Source organism: Leuciscus leuciscus, assembly GCF_965113295.1.
Source record: "Leuciscus leuciscus genome assembly, chromosome: 17".
NCBI lineage: Eukaryota > Metazoa > Chordata > Actinopteri > Cypriniformes > Leuciscidae > Leuciscus > Leuciscus leuciscus.
The window spans coordinates 23,080,561-23,107,334 of record NC_138741.1 but is presented as its reverse complement, the minus strand read 5'-3'; the positions used below and the strand labels follow the sequence as shown (position 1 = coordinate 23,107,334).

The 26,774-nt window shown below is 40.1% G+C and overlaps 1 protein-coding gene across 9 annotated transcripts in view; it reads left to right on the top strand.

Annotated features, from left to right (window-relative positions):
• Positions 1-213: 213 nt before the first annotated feature.
• Positions 214-26,774, top strand: part of foxn3 (forkhead box N3) — a 95,390-nt gene continuing 68,829 nt past the window's right edge. Inside the window, exons 1-2 of one of the 9 annotated variants that reach the window (XM_082144140.1) lie at positions 214-320; positions 1,874-2,277. The gene's annotated coding sequence lies outside the window, so the exon portion shown is untranslated. The other 8 variants (XM_082144141.1, XM_082144147.1, XM_082144148.1 and 5 more) reach the window with 8 other exon arrangements.

The following is a 26,774-nucleotide window of genomic DNA, read 5'->3' as shown; positions in this document are numbered from 1 at the left end:
ATTGATTTGTGAGCACAGTGGACCAAATACCTGTTTTGAACCGTCCTTCATTCCAGAATTGCATCATCACTTGTGAAATTCTAATGCATACTAACTGTTTAGAATTTGTATACTTACAGCATAAATTCTAAAAAGATATTTCAGCCTTTAAAAGGATTTTTTTTTAAGTATAAATTGCCCAAAATTGCCTAACATCACCTTCTTTCCTCATCAGATGCTGTTTCGGGTCCAAAAAAAAAAAGAAAAAAAGTGGTGCATGGCATCTCCACTTGTGTCCAGGGCCCCGTCTCATTGTTCACGTGGGGCCCCCAAGATCTGCGGTAAGCCACTGAGTTTACATTGTGAGCACATTAGTCAACTGTTATTTAGATAACAGTTATCAAGTTTCACTTGAGACACTTTGATCATCAGGAGGCATTTTTCACATAAGCATCCAGAGTATTTTACAAAAATTCCCCAATCTCTATCTCAATCTGTTTTTGGGAAAAGAAATGAGAAGCGCAGTTACAAAGCTCCCTGCAGAGGAGGTGGACTCAGCCCCAGGCTGATCATATGGCCGGCGGCCTGATTCGTGCAGCTCTTGACAGATATAAGCAGCCCGAATTTCCCCCTGTTTTGCAGTCTGCCGCTCCATGTGTTGCTTGTATTTATAGCCTTGGCTGTAGCGTCCGTGCACATAATAGTTTTAGCATTGCTGCCACATTTATAATAGAGAACACTTCAGAGTGGTAGCAAAGGATTTGGGGATTTTATGGGGTTTTTTTTATGTAAAACAATATTAGTATCTCTTAAAGGGCAGGGCTAAAATCACATTCTTTTCAATGTCATGAGGCTTTTAGTGGTTGTTTCCAATCTGTTATTAAAAAGTATGCGTTTGATACTAAAAAGTTAGAAAGACATGCAAAAGCGTATTTATTTCCTCAGGCTTCAGGTGACATCTGTTGTGATCTTAACAGATGCTACTTTTGTAAGATCAGTTTGCTTGCAATGTTCACGTCATTTGCAAAAAATTCAAATAAATGGTTGTGATTTGTGCTTTCATGCTGCTGACGTCATGGAGGGATTTTGTTATGCCATACTTTAGTCCCACTTGAGTCATTTATCTGAATTTGAGAAAAACAATTTGGTCAGATATCAACTGTCTTAAAGGAGTAATTCAAACTAATATTCTCATCTGCTCACCCTCATTTCTTCTTTTATTTATTTATTTATTTTTAAATAAGAGGCTAGGCAGAATATTCCGGCTGCTCTTTTCGATTCAGCTTTGTACTGTAAGTCTCAAATAGTAATAGTTAATATTACTCTGCAATATATTTCAAGTCTTCTAAAGCCATGCAACTATTTAAACTTGCTACATTGCAATTGGTCACAAGACATGTGAGAATCATTGATGTCAAACCTTCCAATTAAACTTACAGTGGAGAGACATTTTATCAGATATGTTATCAGTGAATAACCAATTTCAGTTATTGTATTTCTCCAGGAGACTATGAATGTTGCACACAAGTTGTATATAAAAATAGCAGTGTAAATATTCAACCAAACATTTCATTTTGACAAAGCCGAATAAGACTACAAACTGTAAAAATGCTGGAAGGAGGTCTCTTTATTACTAATTCAAAAGTAATAAAAAGTATTAGTTCTTGTTTTAAGCATAACCCTCATTGAATTTTACTAGATTTCTCTAAAAACAAGTTTTGATATGTCATTTTGCAAAATATATATATGTATATATATATTTTATGTATGTTTAGATATTCATACAGCAAAATGAACATACTGAGTATGAAAATGATTATTTGGCACTGTAAAATGTTCTTTATTAGATCAGTTTGTAAATTATTTGACAAATATTTTGTGCATTTCCCCCCAGGTAATGGATATCAAACAGCTCTCCATCTCTGTCCATCTACAAATACCCCGAGAGTGGATCTGGCACAGCGGAGGACTTATCAGCCGTCTGTAGAGTGTAGCCCTGGGTAACACATGGAACAATGGCATTCTTTCAGTTAACACCAGAGACACTAGGACCCAGCGAGATGCTTCCCTCCTCATCAGGCTCCCTTAGTTCCAGAGCTCATTGAGCGGTCTCAGAACAGAGTGCAAAGAGAGAGAGAGAAAGAGGGAGGGAGAGAAAAAAGCCAAGTGAATGTTAGAGCCCACTGTGGTCACTGCTGAAATACTGAATCTGAGAGAAATGGAGGGATTAACCAGTCGGATTTAAAAATCTGGAGCTCATGCGGAGGCAGCCAATCAGGGGACGATCTGGATTAAAAGGTTTGTGTCTGATTGATCATTCTTGCTGTAATCTATCAGGGCTTTCCATTTGTCAGGAGTCAGCCGGTGTGCAAGAGCGTTCGCGTGCATTTAGACGCAACTGGGAGATCTGGGCTGGTGAGTCTAGTTACATGTGGGACATGTGCTACTTACGCTGGATGAAATATTGTGACAGCAGAGACAAGAAAGAGGGCACGCTCCTGTCACTGAGGAATGGAAGTCACTGCAGCTGTAAACGGTGCTGGAGGAGGTCTAGACCGTCCCTCGCTGAGCGTGCCTCGGGGGTCGTTCCCTTCCTGTCCTTGTAGACTGGTTGATGTTTTTCTTGGTGCCGATGAAGTAACATCTCGCCCTCAGGGTGTAGGGCACTCTGTTCTGGTTGTTAATGTTTGTATTTGATGTTCTTGAGTTCAGCACCCAGGGTTCTACGTGAGGAACTTTGCTCCGAGACTTGTCAACAAATGCAGTGTTAAATAAACCAGCCACAGAGTGAAGTTTGAATGTGCTCGCTGGGTGGAAAACAAGTCAGCGCAGGGGAGCCACATTGGTCCAAATGATTTCACCCGCTTAAACCAAGGAGACAGAGAGACTACTGGGAAACTATGCAGTGAGCGCTTTGAGAGAGAGAGAGAGAGAGAGAGAGAGTGTGTGTGTGTACTTCCTAAAAACACTTAAAGTCTGTTCCCATTCTTTTTTTGTGAGGATAAACATAGGCATATTCTTACTTTTTAACTTTTGGTTCAATTCTGGTGTCTGGTTTATTTCCTTGCTGAGCTGGGAAAATGAAGATTTCCCGTTGTAATCTGATAGTTTTAAATTGCAATTCTTCAGTTCAGCTGTCTTTTCTGTGCACGCTTGGACACAGCAGCTGAAAGCCCTGTCCTAGATGCATGCTCCATGTCAGCTTTTTTGCTTTACAACTGTAATCTGCATTCTCTCTGTTCATTTGCATTCATGAGCATTAAGTTCTGCTCATCCACAGTCTACTGCTAAAACGAACCGCATGAATGTGTTGGTACACAGCACATCCTGTGGATTTATTGTCATTAGAGCTGGACTCTGGTAACTCTGGCCGTTCTGCTGAGCTCTGAGCTTTCTGCGGTTGTCTGTCTGCAAGTCTCTTTACCACAGTGCTATAGCAAGTTTTTTCTGGGAATCTGAGATGCTGAGTTTGTGTTTTCCAAAAGAGTTTCCATTTTCATCTTAAAAATACTGAAATACCTTGATAGCAATGTCCCTTTTAGAAAAAGCTTCTGGCATGGATGCTGTTTTGCTAGGGAAAAAATTAGCTCTTGGATTCACTATATTCTGGTCACTAGATGTTTCTATAAATATGTAGAGTACAATGAAGACAGTTTTGTTTTGTTTTACGCTGGTGTGTCGCGCCATGCTGTGCTGTAAGTTTTCCCTGACCCTCTGTTTCCATGGCCCCCTCATGTGGCCGCTCTTCACTGCCTATAGCACGAGCTATCTCCGCCTATGAAAACACGGCGCGTGATTGGCTGATCCTGCAGATGCACAGGAAGTTCAGGGTTTCTAATAACCACCCAGAGACACAGTTACCATAGAGACAAAGATAAGCCCCCTTACTAAAAAAAGGAAAAAAGCCTGCATGTCATCACAGCAGCCTGCAGAAAGCGTCTGCTCTTTCTCTCTCTCTCTCTCTCTCTCTCTCTCTCTCTCTCTCTCTCTCTCTCTCTCTCTCTCTCTCTCTCTCTCTCTCTCTCTCTCTCTCTCTCTCCCTCTCTCTCTCTCTTCTGCCAGTTCTCCTATTAGCAGCTGCTCAAACAGTACAGCCCCTGCCTTATGAAGGTTGCCTCAGGTTTTCTTCTCTCACCGCTCTTCAAATGCACTCTGCACTTAACGTGAGTTCTGCTTTGCTTTTTACTAACTTTCCTCAAATCCTTTATACGTCGTTGCTGCGCTCGTGCACTCACTCGTGTAAACTTCTGGTGAGCGCACAAGAACTGGAGGCTTTTAACAAATCTAAAGCATTGACCCATGCCTAAAGGGCATGTTTGTGCTTTTGTGTGCACCCTTTCCTGTGGTTTGCACAGACTGTAATGTTGTCCGTCTGTCTGGCCAGTGCTATTTTTGGGGTTTGATGTAATGGCAGGCTGTGTGTAATGGTGATACCATAGGTTGCACATTAATTGATTTCAGGAGTATTGTTGAGGCTGTTAAAACGCTGCCTCTCAGACCAAGAGCATTTGAAGGACTTGAGGCTACAGCCCACACTTTTAAGTCCAGTACCTTTCTTTTCTGATTTCTTCTGATTTTAGCAAGCATCCCCTGCAAGTTTTCCTCAACAGTTGGAGGAGAGGCTGTGGGGGCTGGGGCTGAGGAGCTGTTTTGTGTGACGTGCCGAAGGGAGGCAGAGCCGCCGGTGAAAGGGCTTCCTGTTGACGGGAGACTTGTGTTATCTGAGGAAAGGGCCTGTTGGCAGGAAATGTGTCAGCCGCTTGTTTTCTTTAAAGTAAGAGGATGTGTCGTGGATTGCTTGTTTCGTCTTCGGCGGGAGGTTTGGAGAGGGGAGGGAAATCTCTTTGCTCTGAACTTTTGTGAAATTCGATACATGTTGCCTTGACAATTTTTCCTCAGTTGGTGCACGTCGCCATTGTCGTCATGGCGTGCGAACAAAGCCCTTGAAAGATCCAATATCCTCGAGCAAAATTGTACGCCCCACCATAGACCCTTTCAAATTCAAATGCCATACAAATTCCTGCCCGGAAAGTGACTATTATAGTTCTGATTTGGTTGTCTGTGCAGTCTGAGCCGGTCTTAAAGGAGGGTTTGAGCATGTCCGTTTACAGCAGGGTGAGCTCTCCTTCGAGACCCCCATCTCTCGTTTGGCACATTTGCATTTCAGGAGATTAAGCATCAGAAGTTTCCCTGTATGGTGGGTGGCTGCTGGCCCGGGGCGTGCAAAGAGCTGGCATTATTTAAGCATGCTGGGCCTCGGGACGAGACCGGGGCGCCGTCCGTCCGTCACAGTTGAGAGGTGAAGTTGGCTGCCGAGGAGGTCAAGGCGCTTTTTATTTTGAGGCAGTGGAGTGTGGGGCTCCTCAGCGGTGCACCTCGTCTTTTTTTTTGTCTGTCTAAGATCTTGTAACAACAGCCAGTGGCTTGTCAACGGACTGAGTTTTGCGCCGCCCTTCATGAACATTAAACAGTACGGCAAATCAGAGACGAGTGCTCGACGAGGCAGAGAAATATGTCAAAACATCAGAGGAGTAGACAGGCAAAAAAACACCTGACGGGAAAGAATGGGAAATATGCATGATGGTTCAGATTCAGAGTTTCGCTCAACGCTCTACTGTCGCTCGTCTTCTAGACCGTAAAGTGAATACGGAAGAGGGTAGATTCAGATATTCTTATTAAATGTTTTCGCTTGCGATTCGCAGTTGAATTCTCCAGGGTCGTTTCCTTGTGATGTGTAGCATGGCAAATCGTTGGAGTCTGTGATAAAGGTCTCCAGTCAAAACGCATCTCCTCATCGGGTGTTCTGTCGTGTGTGACTGAAGGCATCACGTCCTCAATCAAAATGAGGCCATACATCTTCACCCCTCATGCTATCTCCCCTCTATCGCTCTTTCCCCCAGGTGACCTTCAAGCTTTTTATTTTATCTCTATCCTAGTGATTAAGTGTCTGGAATGCATTTGATGATGGTGGCAGCCTAATGAATGATAGACCCTTGGCAGCAGTACCTCTGGGAAGCACGTTTACTGCTTGCTGAGCTCTGGCTGAAAGTGGGTGAGCTACAAAGACATGTTTTGAAACTCATACTTGTCTTGTGCTAATCTAAAATTAACTTTATCCACTTCCAATGTCTAAAAGACATTGTTTCCTTCTTGCACTGTCTCTCCTTTTTTTGGTGCCTCTCTGGTTGCACAAGAGGGAAAAAATAACTGTAAATATGATGAAAACACTTGGGCTTCCAGCAGAGAAAAATGAGAAGTATTGCTGCTGCTGAAATGGCTGGCCACTTAGGTCCAGTGTGAGTGCATGACCGGCTCTCCTATGCACTGGAATTATATCCCCAGCTGACCGCTGCCGATCAAATAATAACATACTCTAGAGCGGTATTGACACTCAAGTTCACACCTGGGTCAAAAGGCCTGTGCTGCAAGCGTGATGAAGGATTGTGCCCCGAAGTGCTCACTGACTACAGCGGCTCTTCACTGTGGCTGAACATTATTGTTTAGAGCTTTAAGGAATGTTCAGATCCTTTCAAAACAATGTGTTTGCTTACGCTTCACTATTATTATTGCTTGAGTGACAAAATTAATGTTAGGTGTTTGTTCAAATCCCTAGAACTAAGTATTAAACTTAAGCGTGTATCTCATCCTGCTCTGTTTATGCTACAGACATGAATGAAGCCTCAAATTGTGTAGGCTTTTAAGGACATATTAAAGAGGTATTATTTTTCTAAGTGACATTCAATTTTGCCTGCTGGATGATAAAATAAATAAATAAAAGACTTACTGATGGAGGGACCCAAGATGGATTGAATCCAGTAGACTGTATTGTCACTTTTTCATTGTTTATTTTGTTCCCCTCTGTCTTCCCTCTTCAATTGTACTTAAATTCTACAATTATATGTATTTATTTATTAGGGCTGGGTGAAATACCTCAAATTTGATATCTTGATATCTTTCCAAATTTTGTCGATAATCAATATATATCTCGTAGGGGTGTAACGGTATACGTATTCGTCCGTCAGGGTACTGAGCATACACTCAGACGACGAATACAGTCAGTTGCAGGCGATCCACACTCCAATCCAGAAGGGGGCCTGCGTGGCAATCTAATGAGCTTTGCTAACCACCACAACAGGAAAAAGAGCAGAAGAAGAGACGATCTATGCACCAACTCAAAACAAGAGTTCAGACGGCATGCAAGAGCTAGCTAGTAGCCTATAGGCTAATTATAGGTCTTTAGCTACCGACATGGGCAGTTGTATCTGTGTGACATAGGGTGATAATTACCCTATACGCCGAGTTTCAATACATTTTTGTGACGTGCTCCACAAGCTTCACGGAAAGGAAACTGGGACGGCAGAAAGCGGCATCCTGTTTGTTTTCTTTATTTTACAAAGCACAGTGATTTATTTAAAAAAAATTTGTGAGTGTACACATAAAAACAGATTACAGTTTCAAATTATGTTTATTCTTATCTGTATGACCATAATTAGATAAAAAGTATTTAAAGTTGTTTCCGCTGTTATAATGAGACAAAATCATTTGGCATTGTGCCGATTTGTGTTGTGGAAGTCTCACTACAGTGCAGTGATGAAATATGCATGTCCTGGAATTGGGAAGCTTCAGGTGCTGCTTCACTCCCTGTCTCCTTGTGGAAAGGTGAAGTAGGCTCTTCCTCGCTTTCCGTGATCTTTCCATGATTTCTTGAAAAAGCGTAATGTTGAACTTTTGAGCAAAGACAATGACAGTGAGTAGCACATCACATTAATCAAACCAATACGTTTGAAAACAGCCGTTGCATTTTACCGCGCAGCACTACTCAATCTATCAATTAGAGTAACAAATCAACAATTCCTTAATTTTTTATTTTAAGTAATCAGGAGTCTGGGGGGAGGGCAGGAAATGTAAATGTACCGAACTCGTATCAAACCGTGATCCCAAAACCGAGGTACGTACCGAACCGTTTACCATTACACTCCTAATATCTCGATATTTTTGCATTTACTGTAGAATAATAAAAAAAAGGTGGTTTTCTTTTGCCCCGATAAAAAAAAAAAGGAAAAAAGATTTGATAGAACAGCTATTGTTTCAAAGCAAATCCACGTTTAATGCAGAAACTCAAATGATGTAGTGACCGCTTCATTTTATTAATCTTAATTTTGGCCAATATTTTATTTTCACAATATTCTGTAATTTTAAAATATATATCATATGACACGCTTCAAGCTAAATAAATAAACGTTCAACATTCTTAGTCTACTGTGGGGAGAATGTAGTTGTTTTGACTTTGCGTTCAATCAACGGACGTGTTGAGATGTTTGCTTGATGTTTGATTTATTAGTGGTTTAAATAGAAAGCAGATATTTTCCCTTGCATTGAAGCACTGGTGGCTTTATGTGTGTGTGTTGTGTGATGATAGTGGAGAAGGGCTGTGGTTCTGAGCCTAGTGTTGGATCAGGGCTTGCATTGTTCAGACTGATCCTATTGTCCTCTGTTCTGGAGTCATCAAGGGCATTGAGAACTCTGGCTGCACAGCCAGTGGACATGGTCTATTCCCGCTTATAGTTGTTCACCCAAAGACACAGAGACATACACATTCTCAAACACAGATACGCATACAGGTCATGTAGGAGTCAGCTTTCAGATAAAATGTCAAATTCAGCTGATTGGAACAGTCTGCAGTGTTTTATGTAGTTTGAGTAAGTGGTTTTCGGATCCAGCTGTAGCCTTTAGAGGCGGTTTATTAACAGAACCGCACTTCCGTGGTGGGCTTCTTACAAACCTGCTGAGTTTTCTGCTCATTTCTGACATCTCCCACTGGAGCTGATGCCCTGATTGTTTGAGAAACCTGACAAGTGCAAGCCATCTCAGAGTTCAGCTTGAACACATCCTCACAGGCCAGATCTCATTCGGAAAACTCGGGAGAATCAAGTCATTTCCATCTCCTCTCCCGGTCTATCATCAGTGTCATATTTCATTGATATTGCTTTCATTTTTGTTCTGTCAGGGAGGGCACAGCCCTGCTGTCGAGCATATAAACAACTGTATTTTACAGGGCTCTTGTGCAGCGGGGTGGCTCTCAGCTTCATTTTCGGCGCACTATGGTTTGTATCATTCTCTCTATTTTTCACAGACACACACACACACACACACACACACACACACACACACACACACACACACACACACACACACACACACACACACACACACACACACACACACACAGACAGACACACATCCTGTGCCTAATCACAAGCCCAAGGCAGAATGTGTCTTCAGTGAATGACTGTCACCTCTCAGTGTCAAAACACATTCAAAACATTGTTGACATCCAGGCACTGACTCTGCATCGATTTACTACTCAAGCAAATGTGTTTTATCACGCCGAACGTTGAGGGTTTTTTTTCTCAGCTTTATTTATTTAGAGAGTGCAAATTCTTTGCTGGTGGCTCCCTTAAAGCTGTGCTACATTTGCTGCTTTTAATGTGCAAATCACCTCGTTCATAGCCTCCACCACTTCCCATAGATGCCGAGCAACAGCCCTCCTCTGCTTTCACGCTTACGCACTCTGCTTCTCTCTATTTTCCCCCGCTATAACACTTTTCTCTTTAGCTTTACTTAGCAGTGTGCCCCCAGTCCACTTGACCTGTTTTCACTCAATAACTGTTCATTTAGCCTCTAAAAGGGGACCGTTTCTAAAGAGGCATCCCAGCTCCTCAGGCTTTATGAACGAGCTCATCAGATGAAGAGGGGTTGTAGAAGTGTTAGTGACTCGTGGAAAGCCCTGAGCCTGGCCTGAGCCCTCATTAATGACTTTAGAGAAGAGGCCATCACTGATGAGCCTAACCCCTCGAATTACTCCGCTTTCGTGCGAGCCAATGCATTGTAATGCTTGTTTGAATTTAATGAAATGCCAGATGAGGATCGGTTCTTGATTGGGAGAGAGCTTGGAGTGCTCTGGGAGCCATTCCCGGTTAACAAGTGTGAATTTCAGTTCGGTGGATTCTGCAAGAGTAGTTTATTTTCTCAAACATCAATTTTTTTTTTTTTTTTTTTGCATTAACTGGCTGGCTGGCTGGTCTGGCAGTTTTGTCTGGCATGGAAGTGGACCAAGTTCACATCTAGTAACTGATTCTAAAAGGAATTTCGATTTTGAGAGAGGGCTTAGGGTGCTCTGGGAGCCATTCAAAATTTTGACGTGGTAGTAACACAGGCTTGGAGTCTGACAGTTTGCGAACGGCGTGAGGATTGAGGTCTGACTGACACATCGCAATGAGACGTTTCCGCTGGGGGTAACGCACCAGACCACACCAAAAGAGGGACAGTGTGACGTGAGAAAATAAACATTGCACATTTGATAGCTCTTCTATTTTGCACTTCCAGTTTTTCTTTCTTCAACCTCCCCCCCCCCTCCACCTCCTCCTCCTCCTCCCTGCCCTCCTCTTCTTCTCTTTTAGAATTTCTGTGCATCAGCACCTTCCCTAAGGTGGACGATCTAATCAGGACGGTATCATTTCTCTCTCCTGCGGCAAGCTTTGCCTCGGCAGCACCTGTCAAACGCTCTCTGTCAGAGGGCAGAGTGACTTTGAAACCCTACTAATGACCCTAGACAGCTTTTCTCTCACAATCTCTTCTGCAGATCTTGAAGAAATGTACTTCATCTTGCATACAGATGATTTGTCAGCTTGAATTTGTGGTTTATCCGTGCTAATGCCGGAATTAAATGCTTCGAGGAGCATTAAAAATCAGTACTATAGTAACAGTCTTCTTCAATGAGATGGTACATGACCAAAGGAAAACGTTTTTTAACAACTTGCAGTAGTTCTTTATAAAACTATTAGACCTGTTAGTCTAGCACAATATGTTATTATAAAATAATTTTTATCACGCCACATTTTTTTCACTCAATCTGAAGTCACAATTTATTGTAAAATGGTCATTGTCTTCCAGATCACTTCTCATTCTCATGTTTTTGGTAGCGACGCAAAAATGTCTCTGAAGTTGTTCCTGCTTTTTAGTGTGCTTTTAGCGTGTTTGCCACCATCCCTGCTGGAGTGCAGTTTCCCGTTCTCTCTGTTGCCATGACATTATCAACAAGAACAAACTTTGGGCTTGTGACAGTCAGCCTCCACCAGTGTTTGCAGAAGATAAGTGAAAGAGCCACAGGTCTTCAGATGCCTCGACAACACACGCCAAAGGGAAAATAAAGAGATGGACCTCTTGCCAGTCATGGTCTGTTTGGAAAGTAGATTTGTTCCCCTCTCTGCAAACGCTTTCCACGCCAGAGCGCTACGTGAAAGCACTCCCTCGTGCTATGTTTTGCTTTAACTCGATTATCAGGAAAAAAAACGCCCTTCCACGGCCATCGTCCTGGCGGTTCGTCATATTTTTCCAGGCCGAAACCAATTCAATTGGAAATCTAATTCTGTTTGTGAGGGAGCTGATTAGCAGGGCAGAGTTTCACTGGGGACAGTTTATAGTGTGGTAATGGAATGACATGTATAAATTGTCGTCTGACACATAGATTAAGTGAACCGGAGAGCATTAAACATCGCCACCATGTCTCCTTTTGGTTTATAGACTTCACCTTGCTCTAGCAGGTTAAAACTCTTGGTTTAGTGATTGTGTATAGAACAGGGTCAGAAATTAACTTTTCCATTAAGGAGCAATTTTTGTCCTCTTGGAACTGAATTCCAGGGGCCATTTTTACCTTTGTAAGGGCTGGTTTTAAAATTACCTTATTAATGTATCTGTGTTAACTTTTATGTATAATACTTAAATTTAACAAATTACTTCAGTCAGTGAGAATGCTATCTGTTACCAATCAAATTTGATCAACATCAACACAAGACATCTTTACACTGCAGTGGTGAAACAAGCTTCATTTATGTTTAATTTTACAGACTGTATTTACACAACAATTGCATACTGTAAATAGCCTACATAAAGGGTAGGGCTGCAATATTATGACAACAATTATTATTGTAAATTTCGATTATTGGTCTTGATATTATAATATTCTCAGTAAGTATAATACAACAAAAACAGTATTTGTGTGTGGACACTGCATGTCATGTTCTGGCTACACAAGCAGAACACGCTAAGAAAAGTTTTTTTTAGTTTATTGCTTTTTACGGATTAGAAAATCAAGACTTTACATTGGTTGTTTCAGTAGTATGAAAAACAAAATGTTTATTCAAAGAAAATAAGCGAAGAATATTATGTTCCCCATCACTGAAGCGGTCGATGACTTCAGTTTAGCGTGAACTCTGCAGTTTTCACCTGTGACTAATCTAAATGCCTTTGATTTGCTATTGCATTCATAGGCAGAAAAACGTGTTGTTGGTTACAATGCTCAACGCTGCTGCAAAAAGCATAAATGGAAATCTGATGTAACTTCTAAATGTAATGCCACAATCAACACTTCTCATTCATTCATTGCGACAGCCGTAATTTTGTTTACATGGGCGGGGGCATTCTTTGCCCCCTCATCTTAAATTTGGGGGGCAAATTTTGCCCATTTTGGTGGAATTTTTGCTCCAAGCCCCCTTTAATATCCGACCCTGCCATAGAACCAAGTGGTTGTGCCTCAAGGTTACGGCAAGGACCGACCGCAGAATGTTCTCCCAGGCGTCGCATGTGCTGCCCCAGCACTAATTCAGTGAGGACCCGGTGTTCCTTATTCGGAGCGATGGACTAGGGAGATAGGCAGTTTTTTTGGTCCGTGGCTGTGTGATATTAACCTCAGCTGTAATTGCCTGTGTCAGCTGTGGGTAGGGATAGCGAGGCGTGATAACTTAATGCGCCAGCCCCGGATCCTGCTGACTCAAGCACAGCATGTGTTTTCCTGTGCCTTTCCTAGCCCAGGACAACGCTACAGAAATCTAAACAAGATGTATGCTCTGCCTGCGTCCCGTGCATACCTCTAAATAGTTTGTCACTGGCGCTTTAGAATTGCATGTGAATTGCGCTCCTGGGAAGGTTGCTGAGATGAAAACTCATCTGGATGTAAACATATGGCAGGCAGTTAAGTGTGATAGGTGTGTTGGTGGTTAATTGGCAGAGGATAGCGACGGAGACTGTGTGTTTGCATGCGTGTTATCGTGGCCTCGGCCTCATGCCTTTTTGTTTTTCTGGCACGCGGCCAGGCTGCAGCTGCGTCGGGCCGAGCCGATGTGTGTGTGTGTGTGTGTGTGTGTGTGTATGCTCACACCTGCCTGCTCCTCTCCCGCTAATCAGAGCAGATTACACTCCACAATTAGTCTCCCAACAGCTCATCACACCACGCCAAGACCAGAGCTCTCATCTCCTCAAAATCAGCCACACTTGGCAGCAAAGGCGACTGCCGACGTATAAGGTCTCAAGCTCACTTTTAGCCTGCGGAGCAAGGAAAGAGAGAAGAGAGATCTTAGAAAAGGTAACACTAGTTTCCCTGTCTTCTCTTGCCAGCGACATATTCTACATCTGTTATCCATGCCTGCTGTTTATGCTGGAATATGTATTTATGGAGGGGGGTTTTATACGCCTGTGTGTCCTCCGCTCCTCGCAGGGCCCGTTAATCTGTCTAGATCAAATAAAAGTCGTCAGAGATGATAAATCCTGCCTTGCGCCGGCCCTCAACCATCAGCTTGAGACCCCAAGCTTCGCCGTTGCTAGGCAACTGTGTCAGAGGAGCATTGTCAGATTATGCGGCTCCACTTTTTCACCAAAGCTTTGGCAGAAGGTACAAACACCTGACTCGCTCAGATTAGGCTGCCTTTAAGGAAGTGTGCGCCTGCTACTGATCAAACTCCGGCTCCTGCTGATGTGTATGAGTGAGGCAGAGAGAGACTGAGAAGAACAGGTTATATATTTTGATTAAATCTGTCTGTATCCTGCCCAGGTTAGAGATAGATTCTTGCTCTCTGCAGATTTAGGTCTCTGCTAGATTCAGGACACTTAAGGAGTCTTTAAAAGTTTCTGAAAGAAGTCTCCTACGCTCACGAGGCTGCATTTATTGGATCAAAAATACAGTAAAAATGTAATACTGTGAAATATTATTACTAATATTCTCATACGATTCTAATAGATTTTCAGTTGTAATTTATTCCTGTGATGGCTAAGTTGAATTTCTACTTTTAAACAATGGTGTACATCAACTTTCTTCAACTTTTTCTTCTCTTATTCGCAAATCAAAATAATGGAGACATTTATCATTTAAAGGTAGAAATTTACTCTAAATGATTGGGTGATAAGTAAGGATTTTAATGATTCTGATTCATTTGAATGGTTTCAGTCCCTGGATGATTTCATTAATGAAGAAGTGGTGTTGTGACACTGTCAGAATATTTTGGCATGTTGTTCCACATTGGCGGCATGCTGGGAACTGGAGTACTGCCTTTAGCACAGCAGACATCACAGTAGGCCTGTATTAAGGTAAATTTGTGAAATTATTATTTTTTATAGTTAATTGTTCAACCATACATTGGGCTGTGCAAATAAACTCAGTCGATCCCTGTTGTGAATCACACTCTTTCTGCCTCTACATTAACCTCATAAGAAGGGTTTTTAACCTTTTTTTTTTTCATAAGAAAATCTGGAGAATCAGTTAACCAATTTATCAGTTGCCCATTTTTTTAAGTTTTATTGAAAAACAGATCTGTAAAGGCAGAATGTGTCTCTTAGTCTGAAGAAATATATCCTAAAACACACAGATAAGATTAACATGTTCTGCTGGTTTGAGTTGAGCATTAAATTATCAGTATCATGGATTATCTGTTCACTACATAGCAGCTGTTTTCCATAATTCTTGCATTCATGAAATGCCTGTGTTTGGCAAATGACAGCTGGGTTCATTTGTATTTTTCACCTGGATCAAATTTTAGTTTCCGCCACGGGCACAATTTCCATTTAATAATGCCACACTATGAAAAAAAAAACTGTTGACACAAGTATTTACAATTTAATGGTGTTCACCTTTGCACATGTGCTGTTTAATTGAGGAATAAATAATTTTCAACCATTTAACCTTAACTGCAAATCAAATGCAATGAATAATATTTTAATTATGCTGTGCCAGCACTGCAAGCATGTGAGTGTTTGTGCGTGCGCCTGTTTATGCGTGTGTGATTTTGACTGCCTAAATTTAGTGTTGTAGAGAGCAGCTGTTTTACTCACCTCATTAAGGGCTGTATCCTTTACAGATGAACAGAGTCATGCTAAGATCAGCCATCAATGCACACGCAGCAATGCTTTTACACACACACGCACACAAATATATAAACACTAATACTTGATAACCTCCCATAGACTTATTTTTTCTCTTTTATTTATTTACTCTCTCTATCTATGTATACATTTACTCTCTTTCTACATATTGGGGTCAGTAGTAAAAAAACAAAAGAAATACATACTTTTAGCAAGGACGCATTGATCAAAAGTGACAGTAAAGATAATTTTAAATGAAGACTGGAGTAATGGCTGCTAAAAATTCAGGCTAACACTTTTGTTTAGGGTCCAGTTCTCTGTTACATCCTAAGTATACTGAGTATAACTAGTTACATCCTAAGTATACTAAGATATTGGCAGTTTATTAGTAATTATAATGCACATATTAATGCCTTATTCTGCATGACTATATTCTACATCCCTTAATCTCACCCAATACCTAAACTTAACAACTACCTAACTATTAATAAATAGTATTTAGGAGTTTATTGAGGCAAAAGTCATAGTTAATAGTTAATTAATAGTGAAAATTGGACCCTAATCTAAAGTCTTACAAATTCAGTTTTGCCATTACAAGAATGAATTACATTTAAAAAATATTTAAATAAATATTTTTATTAAAATAGAAAAGAAACTAGAAACTAGAAAAGTTGTTAAATATTATTACTGTTTCACAATATCAGTTTTTACAGTTTTTTAACCAAATAGTACTTTCTCCACCTCTGACAAACTTAAATATTTTTGTACTACTATCATTGTTATCCAGACAATCCTGATGCATAAAATCAAGTCTCACCCTATAACATTTCCAGTGAACTAACAATAACTAGGCTACTGGCTACTACTAATAACTACCAAATTTGTGTACTATTCTCCACAGTTTTATTTATTTATTTATTTTGACATGGGTGTAGTATGAATACGTTCCGAATAGTACATCCGCAGTGTTTCTTTGTCAATAGATATGTATCCACCTTTTTTCTAACGAGCCTACTGCGATTTAGATTATGGGAGGCACTTCCAATTTGGGGAAGTTCCACTGAAAAACACTGAAACAAATCATTTCAAATCATAAGGTTGCACTTATAATCCTTATCCGTCAGTTTGACTGAAAGAGCTGTATAATGTTCTATTGTCAGACCAGGAGAATAACGTAAAGCTTGGTATTTTAATGTGACATAGAATAACAAGAAAATATATGGCAAGAGCTCTTTTTAGTCACTGCATTATTTTCCTGCTGATTTTTTTCTTTTTTCCCCCTTTGTATTCTGCTGTAACACTACGAAAAAATACAACATACATTTGGATCTGGGGAGAAAAAACAAGAGATTCTTAGTGCATTCCAGTCATTATTCATATATATATATTGTAATCTCGCTTTTCATATATTTTCACTGTATTTGTGAAGATATTTCATGCACTTTACAAGCACTGAAATGTAGGCAAGCATATACACACTTAAAATGACCCTTTTGCCAAGGCTGCTTTACAACATAGATATTGTTTTATATGAAACTTGAATGAATGTGAAGTCATCATGTTTAAAAGGAAAGCAGGTCAAATGAGCAAGAGAGCTTAAGAATCTCTCTCAGATGCTCCCGCTGACCCCGCTATCACCGAGACGGCTTTGTTTAGCTCTGATATGGAACCTCTTCCTCTGGTTATAGCTATACCATGAGCTTAATTCAAGAGCACCGCCTGCCACAATGATGAATGATAGCTTATCTCTGTGACCACAGGTGACCTCGGAGACGTTTTCAGCTGGAGGTGGGTGCTTGTGTGAATGTGCAGCTCAGGTTTTGACTAGTCTCGCGTAGCCAGACTGATGGTCTGAACTCCATCGCAGCTTTCTTTGGCCAAGGACCGCCCAAGAGGACGTTTGACTGTAATGCAATGCAACCAATCACAGTTAGTTTTGATCCGCATCATGTTTAGAGGCGTGCAAATGTTAAGTTGATGTTCTTACGATAACAGACCGGCATGCATCCAACAAATTATTCATTCAAGAATGTTGTGCAAGTTTACTGCAACAATGTAGCTGTGAATTTCACATGGTTACATCCAATGTTTAGTTGACACTGGTAAGCACTCATTGTCACAGTTGTAAACACAACGGCTTTCTTGTTCCACGAAGGGGGTTTGGCATCACAACAACTTTGTTTCCAGATGAACATGACACACGCATCTCCCAGACATCCTGTAGAATTGAACCAATCAGATGATGACTTTGAAAATCCAGTTAAGTATGTCATATACGTCAGATGTTCAGCCAACGGTCCGTAGGCGTGACGTCTGAGGCTAGGACTAGGTTTTGACAACATTGTGTGAGCCAGCCAATGGCCCCATGAGGAAAATGGCCCGAAAATATACTAAATATATCTTCATGAAAATCTAAAAATGCAAAAAGGTTTATGTGAGAGTTAGGTTTGGGTTTACAGGATAGAAAACATTATTAGCTCAGTATAAAACCTATAGAAGTCAATGGAAAGTGCTCACCATGATTAGTATTTGTATTTATGCTAATGATACCATGGGGTAAATGGCTCAGTAAATATACTAAATAAATACGTCTTAATGAGCATATAAAAATGCAAAGAGAGCTCAGAAGGAGTCACTCGAAAGTGCTCAACTATGATTGAAAGATGTAGTTATTTGTATTTATCACAATTATAATGTGTTTGTGGTTAATACAGTGGTTCTCAATCCTGTTCCTCTCGCCCCCCCACCCCCCCCCCCCCCCACACACACACACTCTGCCCATTTTGTTTGTATCTCTTATCGTTCAATTCGACTGTAAGTGCCCTTCACAGGATATTCTGCCCTGATAAGGAAGGTTTCAATCCGAAAGGAGCGTACATGTTCAGTTTAAAGGGCACTGTTAATGGCATAGGGAACAAGGGAACATCGATACATCACTTCACGAGAAATGGAGTGGGAAATTTACATGTCATTGCGTATCACTCCAGTACTTGAAGAAGTTCAGATAAAATAAAGGTGGTAAAAAAAGGTTGAGGCTTCAGGATTTTTATTGAGTTTAATTAGCCCCATGTGTGGTTTGTACGCCAGGACCGGGATTGAGAACCACTGGGTTAATTGACAATAATTTGTATGTTTTGTTCTTGTTTATGTCCCTGTTTGCCATTGTAGAGGAGGATGATGGGTGATTAGAGGTGGATCCTGAGGTACCAGAGATGGTATTATCATTGGTGCGTGAATGAACGTTTCTGATCCATGCAGGTTATTAAAGATTAAGACTGCTTTACAACCTCATCTAGCAGGATTTCTGCTGAAAGTCGAGAATCTGCTCCCTGGGCCGTGATGTGTCCATGTGTGAGGGATAAAGAGTTGTGTCCTATACTGAACTGTGATATACTCAGTTGATGGTTTCTCTCGCCTTCGAAGGAGTTCAACGTCACCTTGGTCCTTCTCTCAGTCCAGTGCTCGCTCCGATAACATCAGTCTCCACTAAGGGAGGCTTATCACTGAGCCAGGCCTGCCATTGTGTTTATGGCTGTGCTTTGAATCAGTAAGACCCCTCTAATATATATCTGCAGGGCTCGTAAAGGAGCCGGTGTATAGCTTTTATTGACTCCTCTGGAAGACATTGGAGACGTAGATCAAAAGGAATGCACTCCAAAATGCTTTTGTTTGGGGACGAATATACTTTCATTTAAGAACAAACGGTTTGCGTGCTGTCTTCCCCTTTGAGTAGTAAATGTGGAAAAAGGACACTGTGTCTGTGCTGTTGCTGTTTGTTTTTGTCAATTGCTCTGCTCCAAAACCTAAGCTGCTTTTCCACTTTTGGGCCAAACCGTTCTCTTTGCTTAACCGTTCCATTCCGTGCTGATCCGGCCCAGCCGATATGGATATGGTTTCATTTTCCACTGTGGGGCTGATAATAGAGCTCTTTGGAATGTAGTACAGATGCATCGGCATTTGGTAATGCAAGAGTTTACAGATGATATTAGATGCAAATGGCCACTTTATGGAGGATAATCAGATATTTCTTTTAATTGTATTATTAATTTGTAATTTGAGAAACTGGCAACAGACAAGTGACCAGTCCTGATTTTCGACGTCACTACACGCATTCTACCAGCAAACGTTAGCCAACCGTGCTGAAAACGGTTTGCAACCGTGCCGAACCAGGCTCCAGTGGAAAAATAACTGGAACCTTTCCTCACCGTTCTTATAACCGTTCAGCCTAAAAGTGAAAAATGCTCTAGTGAGCATTTTAGGAAGAAGGTTGTTTAAAAAGGTACCTCCTAAGTTAGCTTGTTTTAGGCAAATTCTAAAGCAGCGTCACATGTGTCATTCGCAGAGAATGCAATTCCAGAATCCACTGCAACAAGTTCAGTGGAAAAAATAACAATAGAAATAGAAATAATAATAATTATAACTAACATTTCATTCAGTGCATTCATTTCATTCATCAATACAAATACTTTAGTGTAATTTAAAATGAAATTTTACTCAATATTTCTGTATTCTTATGCTTATAAGGCCCTGTCCCAAATGGCACATGCACTCTTTGTTTTTATTTACGTTACATTTAAAAATTTTTTATGTATTTAATCGAATAATATATTTAGTTTTTTTATCATTTATAATATAGCAGAGATAAAACATTGTATTAATATATGCTTATACTGTTTTTATTAATATTTTAATAGGCTTTTATTTTTATATTTTCAGTTTTTAATTTTAATTTCAGTTTAATATTTAGTAATTATTTAAAATATATATTTTTTTGTCATTTGTATTAGTTTTTATATATTTTTTTTATATTTTAATAGGTTTTTTTAGTAGGCTACTTAAACTTATTTCAGTAAGTTCCCAAATCACCATTTCTAATTTTCATTTAGTGTAGGTTTTTCATCTTATGTTTATTTTTTTTAAATAACCATAAGATTATGTTTTTTAATTAATGTTTTTTAATAGTTTTAGTTAATGGTAATACTGATCAGAACATGACCCAGGCCATTTACATCAGTTTGCAAAACCCCTATGAGTCTTCCATGAGGATTTATTGGGAGTGCTGTTTGTTTGGTTGATGCCTTTGTAAACCATTCCAAATGAGCCACAAGGTTTCATGATGGTTAGGATGCTGGTTTAAAAGGCAGTATGTAGTGAGGCAGCTCACTTGGGTTTGAAAGAGTACTTATGTCTGCTTATGGTGTACTTGTCTAGCTGCTGCTCCGTCTCTTTTCTCTCTCTCTCTCACTCTCTCTCTCTCTCTCTCTCTCTCTCTCTCAGTCTGGTAATGAATGCCCCCGCTGCAGGCTCCCAGAGGCAGTCAGACTGGAACAATTATAATCTTCCCAGCGCACCCGAGACCGCGGCCCCGCCCGCATGTAACACCATTAATTGCATTGTTACGTGTTATTGTACCGAGTGGCACTGTCGTCTTGAGTGCTGTTTACTAATGAAACGCGTTGCGCAGCGAGACAGTTTGTGCTCATTTAACGTGGCTATTAAACCTAAAGCAGCAATATACTGATCCCTCCCTCCTTTTGGGATTGAGGAAAAAGAAAGAAAGAAAAACTACAACTGAAGAGTTCCCGTGAGGCGCACCTTCATTAGGAGCCTGTTAGAGTGGCCTGAGTGAACAGGAAGAAGTTTCCTTTCCCCCGCCAGCACATAACCCTCTTAAAAAAGGTTCATTGCAGTGCTTTAGGTTCAGCAAAGAACCCTTTTCTTCTCAATAACCACTTTTTTGATGGTACCACACAGTTTCAGTAGTCAACAATTCTCGATACAGAAACGAATATGCACAGCAGAAAGAATATGCAGTTGAACACATTTATTTATTTAAAAAAATGTTTATATTAATTTACATTAAACTTTAATTAAATTAAACACTAAACATTTCAATGTGATTATTTTTCAAGGAATTTATTCAATAATAAATTAAGAATTAAGCAAAAGAACAATTAAAAACAATGTGTTTATTTATTTATTTATTTATCCTATAGCCTTAGATGTTGTGTTGTGTTGTATTGTATTTATTTTTTATTTTTTTTATTTCAGTTAATTGACTGTACATGAATACCCTGGCAAGACAGTCTTTTTTGATCACGTAATGCATTTGAACGTTAACATGCAAACAAACCTGTTGGTCTGTTTTTTTATTGACTTGTTACCAGACTTTCTGATATCCTCACTTGAAAGAGTTCTTGAGTAAAGTTGGCTGTTTGGTTCTTAGGAGATCTGAGTTCTTGATGTCACATTTGAGAGTTTCTTCATACAAGTGTCTATATAGCACCAGTAGACAAAAAAAAAAAAAAAAAGAATAGTAAGTTCTCATACTTTAGTGACATGATCGGACTAGTGAAACCCATTTTATTTCTAACTGGCACTGAAACCTTTATTATTTTTACTGTCCAAACTTTGTATCCAACTGTGGCCTGCTGATCAGCCGAATTGAGTGCTTTGGGTGAGCAGTGTCTTAATTTTCATTAAGTGCCCTCTCCCCTTGAGGCTCTGCATCCTTGGACTCAGCTGCTAACTGGGTTTCCCTTGTCACCGATACACTGGCAAATTCAATTTCCTGTCTCCCGGGTGTTCTCCGCAGGGCCTGAGCCGACGCTCGCAACAACAGGGACTTACTCCATCATACTGCCGCCCCAGGTTGAGTGTGGTGACTAGGATACAGTGACCCACCATCCTCCTGTGTTTCCTGTTGAGATACGCCTGTACATGTGTCTGGGAGTTGTGCGGACATTTTTCTCTGTTCGCGCCTCTGTCATTGGGATTAGATTAGCCTGTACTCTCATGCCTGGATGCTTTGCTGTATTAGCTGAGACCCAGCAGGGCAGTGGCATTCATGGGGAGATGGCCGGTTTCTGCAATAGAGATAAAGCTGCTGGATTTCAAATCACACTATGCTCACTGACCTTCTGTGAAATGTTAAACCTCAGCCCAGCTCGACTGCCGTGCAATCTCACCGTCTGGCAAGCGTCACAAAGAAGATATAAACCTATGGGAGGAGAATTCGGAGGGAATTTGAATGTCAAGGTGTGTGTCTATGTGTGTCCACATGGTTTAAACGCTCCATGGTAGCCGGGTCCATTTGATTTGCTGTGTGATAATACCGGGCTCTGTGGTGTAGTGGGTCATATGCATCAACACAGCAGCTCTGTCAGATTTGCTATCGTCAAATGCGTTTCATCTCTGCCGGGTTGGGAGCTGCAGCCATTCTGATCTTATCACCGTATGTCCCCTCCAGCCCCACACAGGCCTGTCTTGGGTGGTGGTTGCTTAATGGTTGTGGATCGCAACTGCTGTCACAAAGGTCCCTGGTTTAATTCAAAATAGAAACTGAAATCATAATCCTGATGTGTTACAGTTTAGTCATTGCTAATGGGGATTTCCACATAGGTGTAATTTGCTGCGTGACGGGTGCGGCACGGATATAACTATTATACAAATGAAACCACTCCAGTTGACTAGCAGAGCATTCATTTCATTCGTTTGTTAAATAAGAGGCGATCTGGCGCTGGAATATGTTGTCTTTGAAGTCATGCTGAGCGTTCGTTGCGGCTGTTATCATTGGCGGAAGGCAACTGTGCTCTCTTGGCGCTCGTGCACTTCACACAGATGAGCGCTTCAATCTATTCCGTTGCGGAGAGACTCTATTAGTTACGATGAAATCACTAAACAAAATGCACACAAACATGTCCATGCTTTGGTTGTAATGAGAGAAAAATAAAAACTATACGAGGGTGGATTAGAACCCAGAAACTCTGACACGATTAACAAAAGTTCCATAAAGATGGTCCACCATAGATGGAAGGATGAAACTATCATGTTAAACATGACTTATATTGCGATACATTAAACTCAATATAGGCCTACTATTGAAATAGATTTCTGGACATTGTAATATTATTTTTTTCTGCAATTACTATTGTTACACCCTTCCCCCACTCCTGTCCCACCCACTTATTAAAACAAAGTTATGCCACTGGATTTCCAGTTGCTGATTTTGGTTGGTTCTGGTGTATACACTATGTATTTAAAATATTTTTATAATGCATTTTATAAAATATAATCAAATAATATTTTTTATTAATTATACATTAAAAATAAAATAAAATGTTTTGCTATTATTATAAAATACATGATGAAAAAGGCACTTATGGACATTTTAATTTTATATATAATGTAAATTATAAAATGTAATGTGTGTGTGTGTGTGTATATATATATATGTATATATATATGTATATATATATATATATATATATATATATTATTATATCCTTTTGTACATTTGTACAAATTGTAATTTGTATATTTTAAATTGCTACTAACTAGCATCTCTGCAGCACAGTTGCCATCCAATATACCATAATATCCTGACACAAGCACAAAGAGAAGTCCAGTGCTGTTTATAGAGGCCGACCTGAGATCCAAACCCTGCTGTCAGAATGCTAGTGGTGGAGGCTGCGTTGCTTCATGAGGGGGTTGGTAGATGTGATCGAGATCCATTAAGCGTGATTACATTATGGATATAAATCCACATCTGAACACAGCATGTACTTTTATGGAGATCCATTACAGCATTTATTCAAAGCTCTTGTTCAATTTGTACCTTTCTTTGCGTCTGATGTATCCAATAAGGAAATCCAGGGGAGAAAAAAAAAGAATGAAACTGTGGTGGTAATAAGCTGAGATGCGGTGGAAGTAGGACTGTTTTAATGGGGTCTCAGATTCCGATGGAAATGAAGAGAAATGGTGGTGATCCTCTGGGGTTTACGGGTGAAAGAATTAACACAGCTTGTCACTCTGTCCCAGCCATCCTCCCGTTACCAGGGTAACGGACGCCCGTGTGGCTCGGACTAACCAAAGTGACACAGTTCTCGCTGCAGCCTGACTGAACCTCTCCTCACGGACAGGAATTGGAGTTTCTATCTCAACAGAACAGTGCTAATCTACCCTAATGACCTCTGTGGGGAAAATATATGCAGCCTCTGACACTATCAATTCTTTGTTTCTGCTTTAATGAGCTCTCAGCTAGGTAGAACACTCACGTAATCTGCTTATTGTCCGCAGTGAGATAGAACAATTTTAGAATATCATATCTTAAATCCAGCTTTGTGTGCTTAAAATAGAACAGGATAATTTAGATACTACTGAAATGACAGATACTACAAAAATTACAGAATTAACATTAAGAATACTTGTTTTGTTGACCATATTAAATAACCTTGTTAGGATTTCAAAAACTAAGGCTTAGGAAGGGGACATTAAGGGGAAAACAGTAGCTTGGAGACTAAATTTAGTGATTCTACTGAGTAAGCTATATTTAACAGTAGCATGACAGTTTCTCAGTTGTTTCTGAAATACTGCAGGTTTTTCAAGAGACTTTTTCCAACTAGTAGCAGTGTAGCGCAACCACAAAGCTACATTGCTGTTTACAGTGACACTTGCATTTGCATGTGGTTTTACTGCCGAGTGAGTTGAGGCAATAATCAGACGTGCTCTCATATGTAGCACTGGAAAATCTGATTCTTTCTAATGTAAATGAACTGATGAAAAAAAGTTCACCAATTTGAGGCTCTGGATAGTATTTTACGTCTTATATTTATTGCAGAATACTAATATTTAGTTAATCTTTATATTTATAGTTTCAACTTTGTTGTATAAATTAGGATATATATTAACAATGTTACCCTTTTTGAGATTTTTATTTATTTATTCAAAAACTCAGCATTTATCTGCCAAAATTGATGGTGTGATTTAAATAGTAAATGACATGTATAATTATTATTATATTTCTAAAATAAATATTAAATATATTGCTTTATTACGTAATATTATTTTACTGTATTTAATTATCATCTTTTATAAAATATAATATTTTTTCAAATATTTAAGAAAAGAATAAGAATACATATATGCATTCTATACAAAACTATTTGCTATTGTATTTGTATTTGCTATTTGACATTTTAAATGGCTACTAACTAGCCGTCTCTTTCAGCATTGCTTTTTGTCAGTAGTCAGTTACAGTAGCAGTTTAGAGTAACTTGACTATACTACTTTAAAGTGTTGCTAGGTAGGCTATGGATTCAAAGTTGCTAACAAAACATTTGAAAGGAGACTCTATTCAGCCAGACCTTCATTAATATACCAGATGTTTTCAGATACAGTTTAAGATATGGTCTGCACTCACCTCTTTTACAGAGGGTAAAATGAGGCTGTTTTCTGGGGTAGATGGAAGAGGAGACAATGTCTCAAACTACATATTTTCAAAGTTGACTAGTGTTTTTAGGACGTGTTTTTAAAAGTTGAAATATTTTTAAATGGTACGAGATGGCCAGACACATCCACCGGAATGTTGTTGAATAAATCTGAACCTGTATTAAACCTGGAACATTGCTGGTTTTGACTCTTAGTCAGTTGTGTGAACCAGCATAGTGAAATTGTTCACAGACTGTCCGTGCACAAGAGTTTTTGGCTTTGATTAAATACACTTGGTACAGTAGATTAATCAAAAGAGTGGTTGTAAATCATTTCTGCAAGTACTAACCCATGATAACCGTGTTAAGCTGTGGAAACTCTTGCTCAATACTTGGCTCTGGGCATTACAATACTGTGAGCAAAGCGCTGCACAGACCAGCTGTAATCAAAAGCTCTAGTTTCAAATGGGATAAAAAGACTCACTGCAACTTTTGCAATGTTTTTTTTTTTTCATGCCAAGATTAAAGCCCTTTGATTATTTCTTGTGTAATTGGGGCTATTTGAACGCCAAATAGTGGTTTTGTGTCTGCTTAGTCGAGGCTTTGAATTGGACATGTTTTTTTTTTGCTTTGAGCCGTATGAAATCTCTACCTGCCACTTCTCTGTTGTGGAGTGATAAGAGAACTGCTTTAAAAACAGGCTGAGTGCAGCTATTTACTGCCTCTGCGGCAGAGAGAACGTGACCTTTCACCTCTCCCTCGTTCCTCGAGTATTGACCGCACGTGACTTTTTGTTCGTCCAAGACTGGATTTGTTTTCAAAGCGCCGAACATGTGGATTACCTGCTTCAAGAAAATGCCAGGAGTCCTCCAGCTAAGTCTTCTTCTGTTTGTTTTTCACATGTAAATGATGTTACTTGTGGCGCTTTTCATTGAAACATGTCTCTGCAGCTCATAGGAGCTAACAGGCCAGGGGGGGCGGGGCTTCGCCAGTCAGGTTAGTGGGGCATGACATGTAATTCCACAAGAGGAGGGGTTTCCGAAGGTCACACCCTTTCAGGGAATTCTCACAGGTAAACACTCCGAGCAGATGAGTCAAGGCTTGCCGGGACTTTGACGTAGGCTGAGGAGTGTTTATGCCCTCAAAAGCAAGATATTACGTACTTCGGAGTGCCTCGGAATTATGGGTACCGTGGTGTGAGATTACACATAAATGTCTTTCTGTCTAGAGGGAAGGAAAGTGTTTGTCACAAGAGCCGAGAGAAGCCTACGCCAAGCTTATGAATGAAATCTCAGAGCAGGTACAGAGTTTATTTTTACTTTCTCACAGGCACATTTATATGTCAGATGGATATTAAGTGTGATGTGTGTCGGAATCAAGGGTCTTGTGGGGATGGAT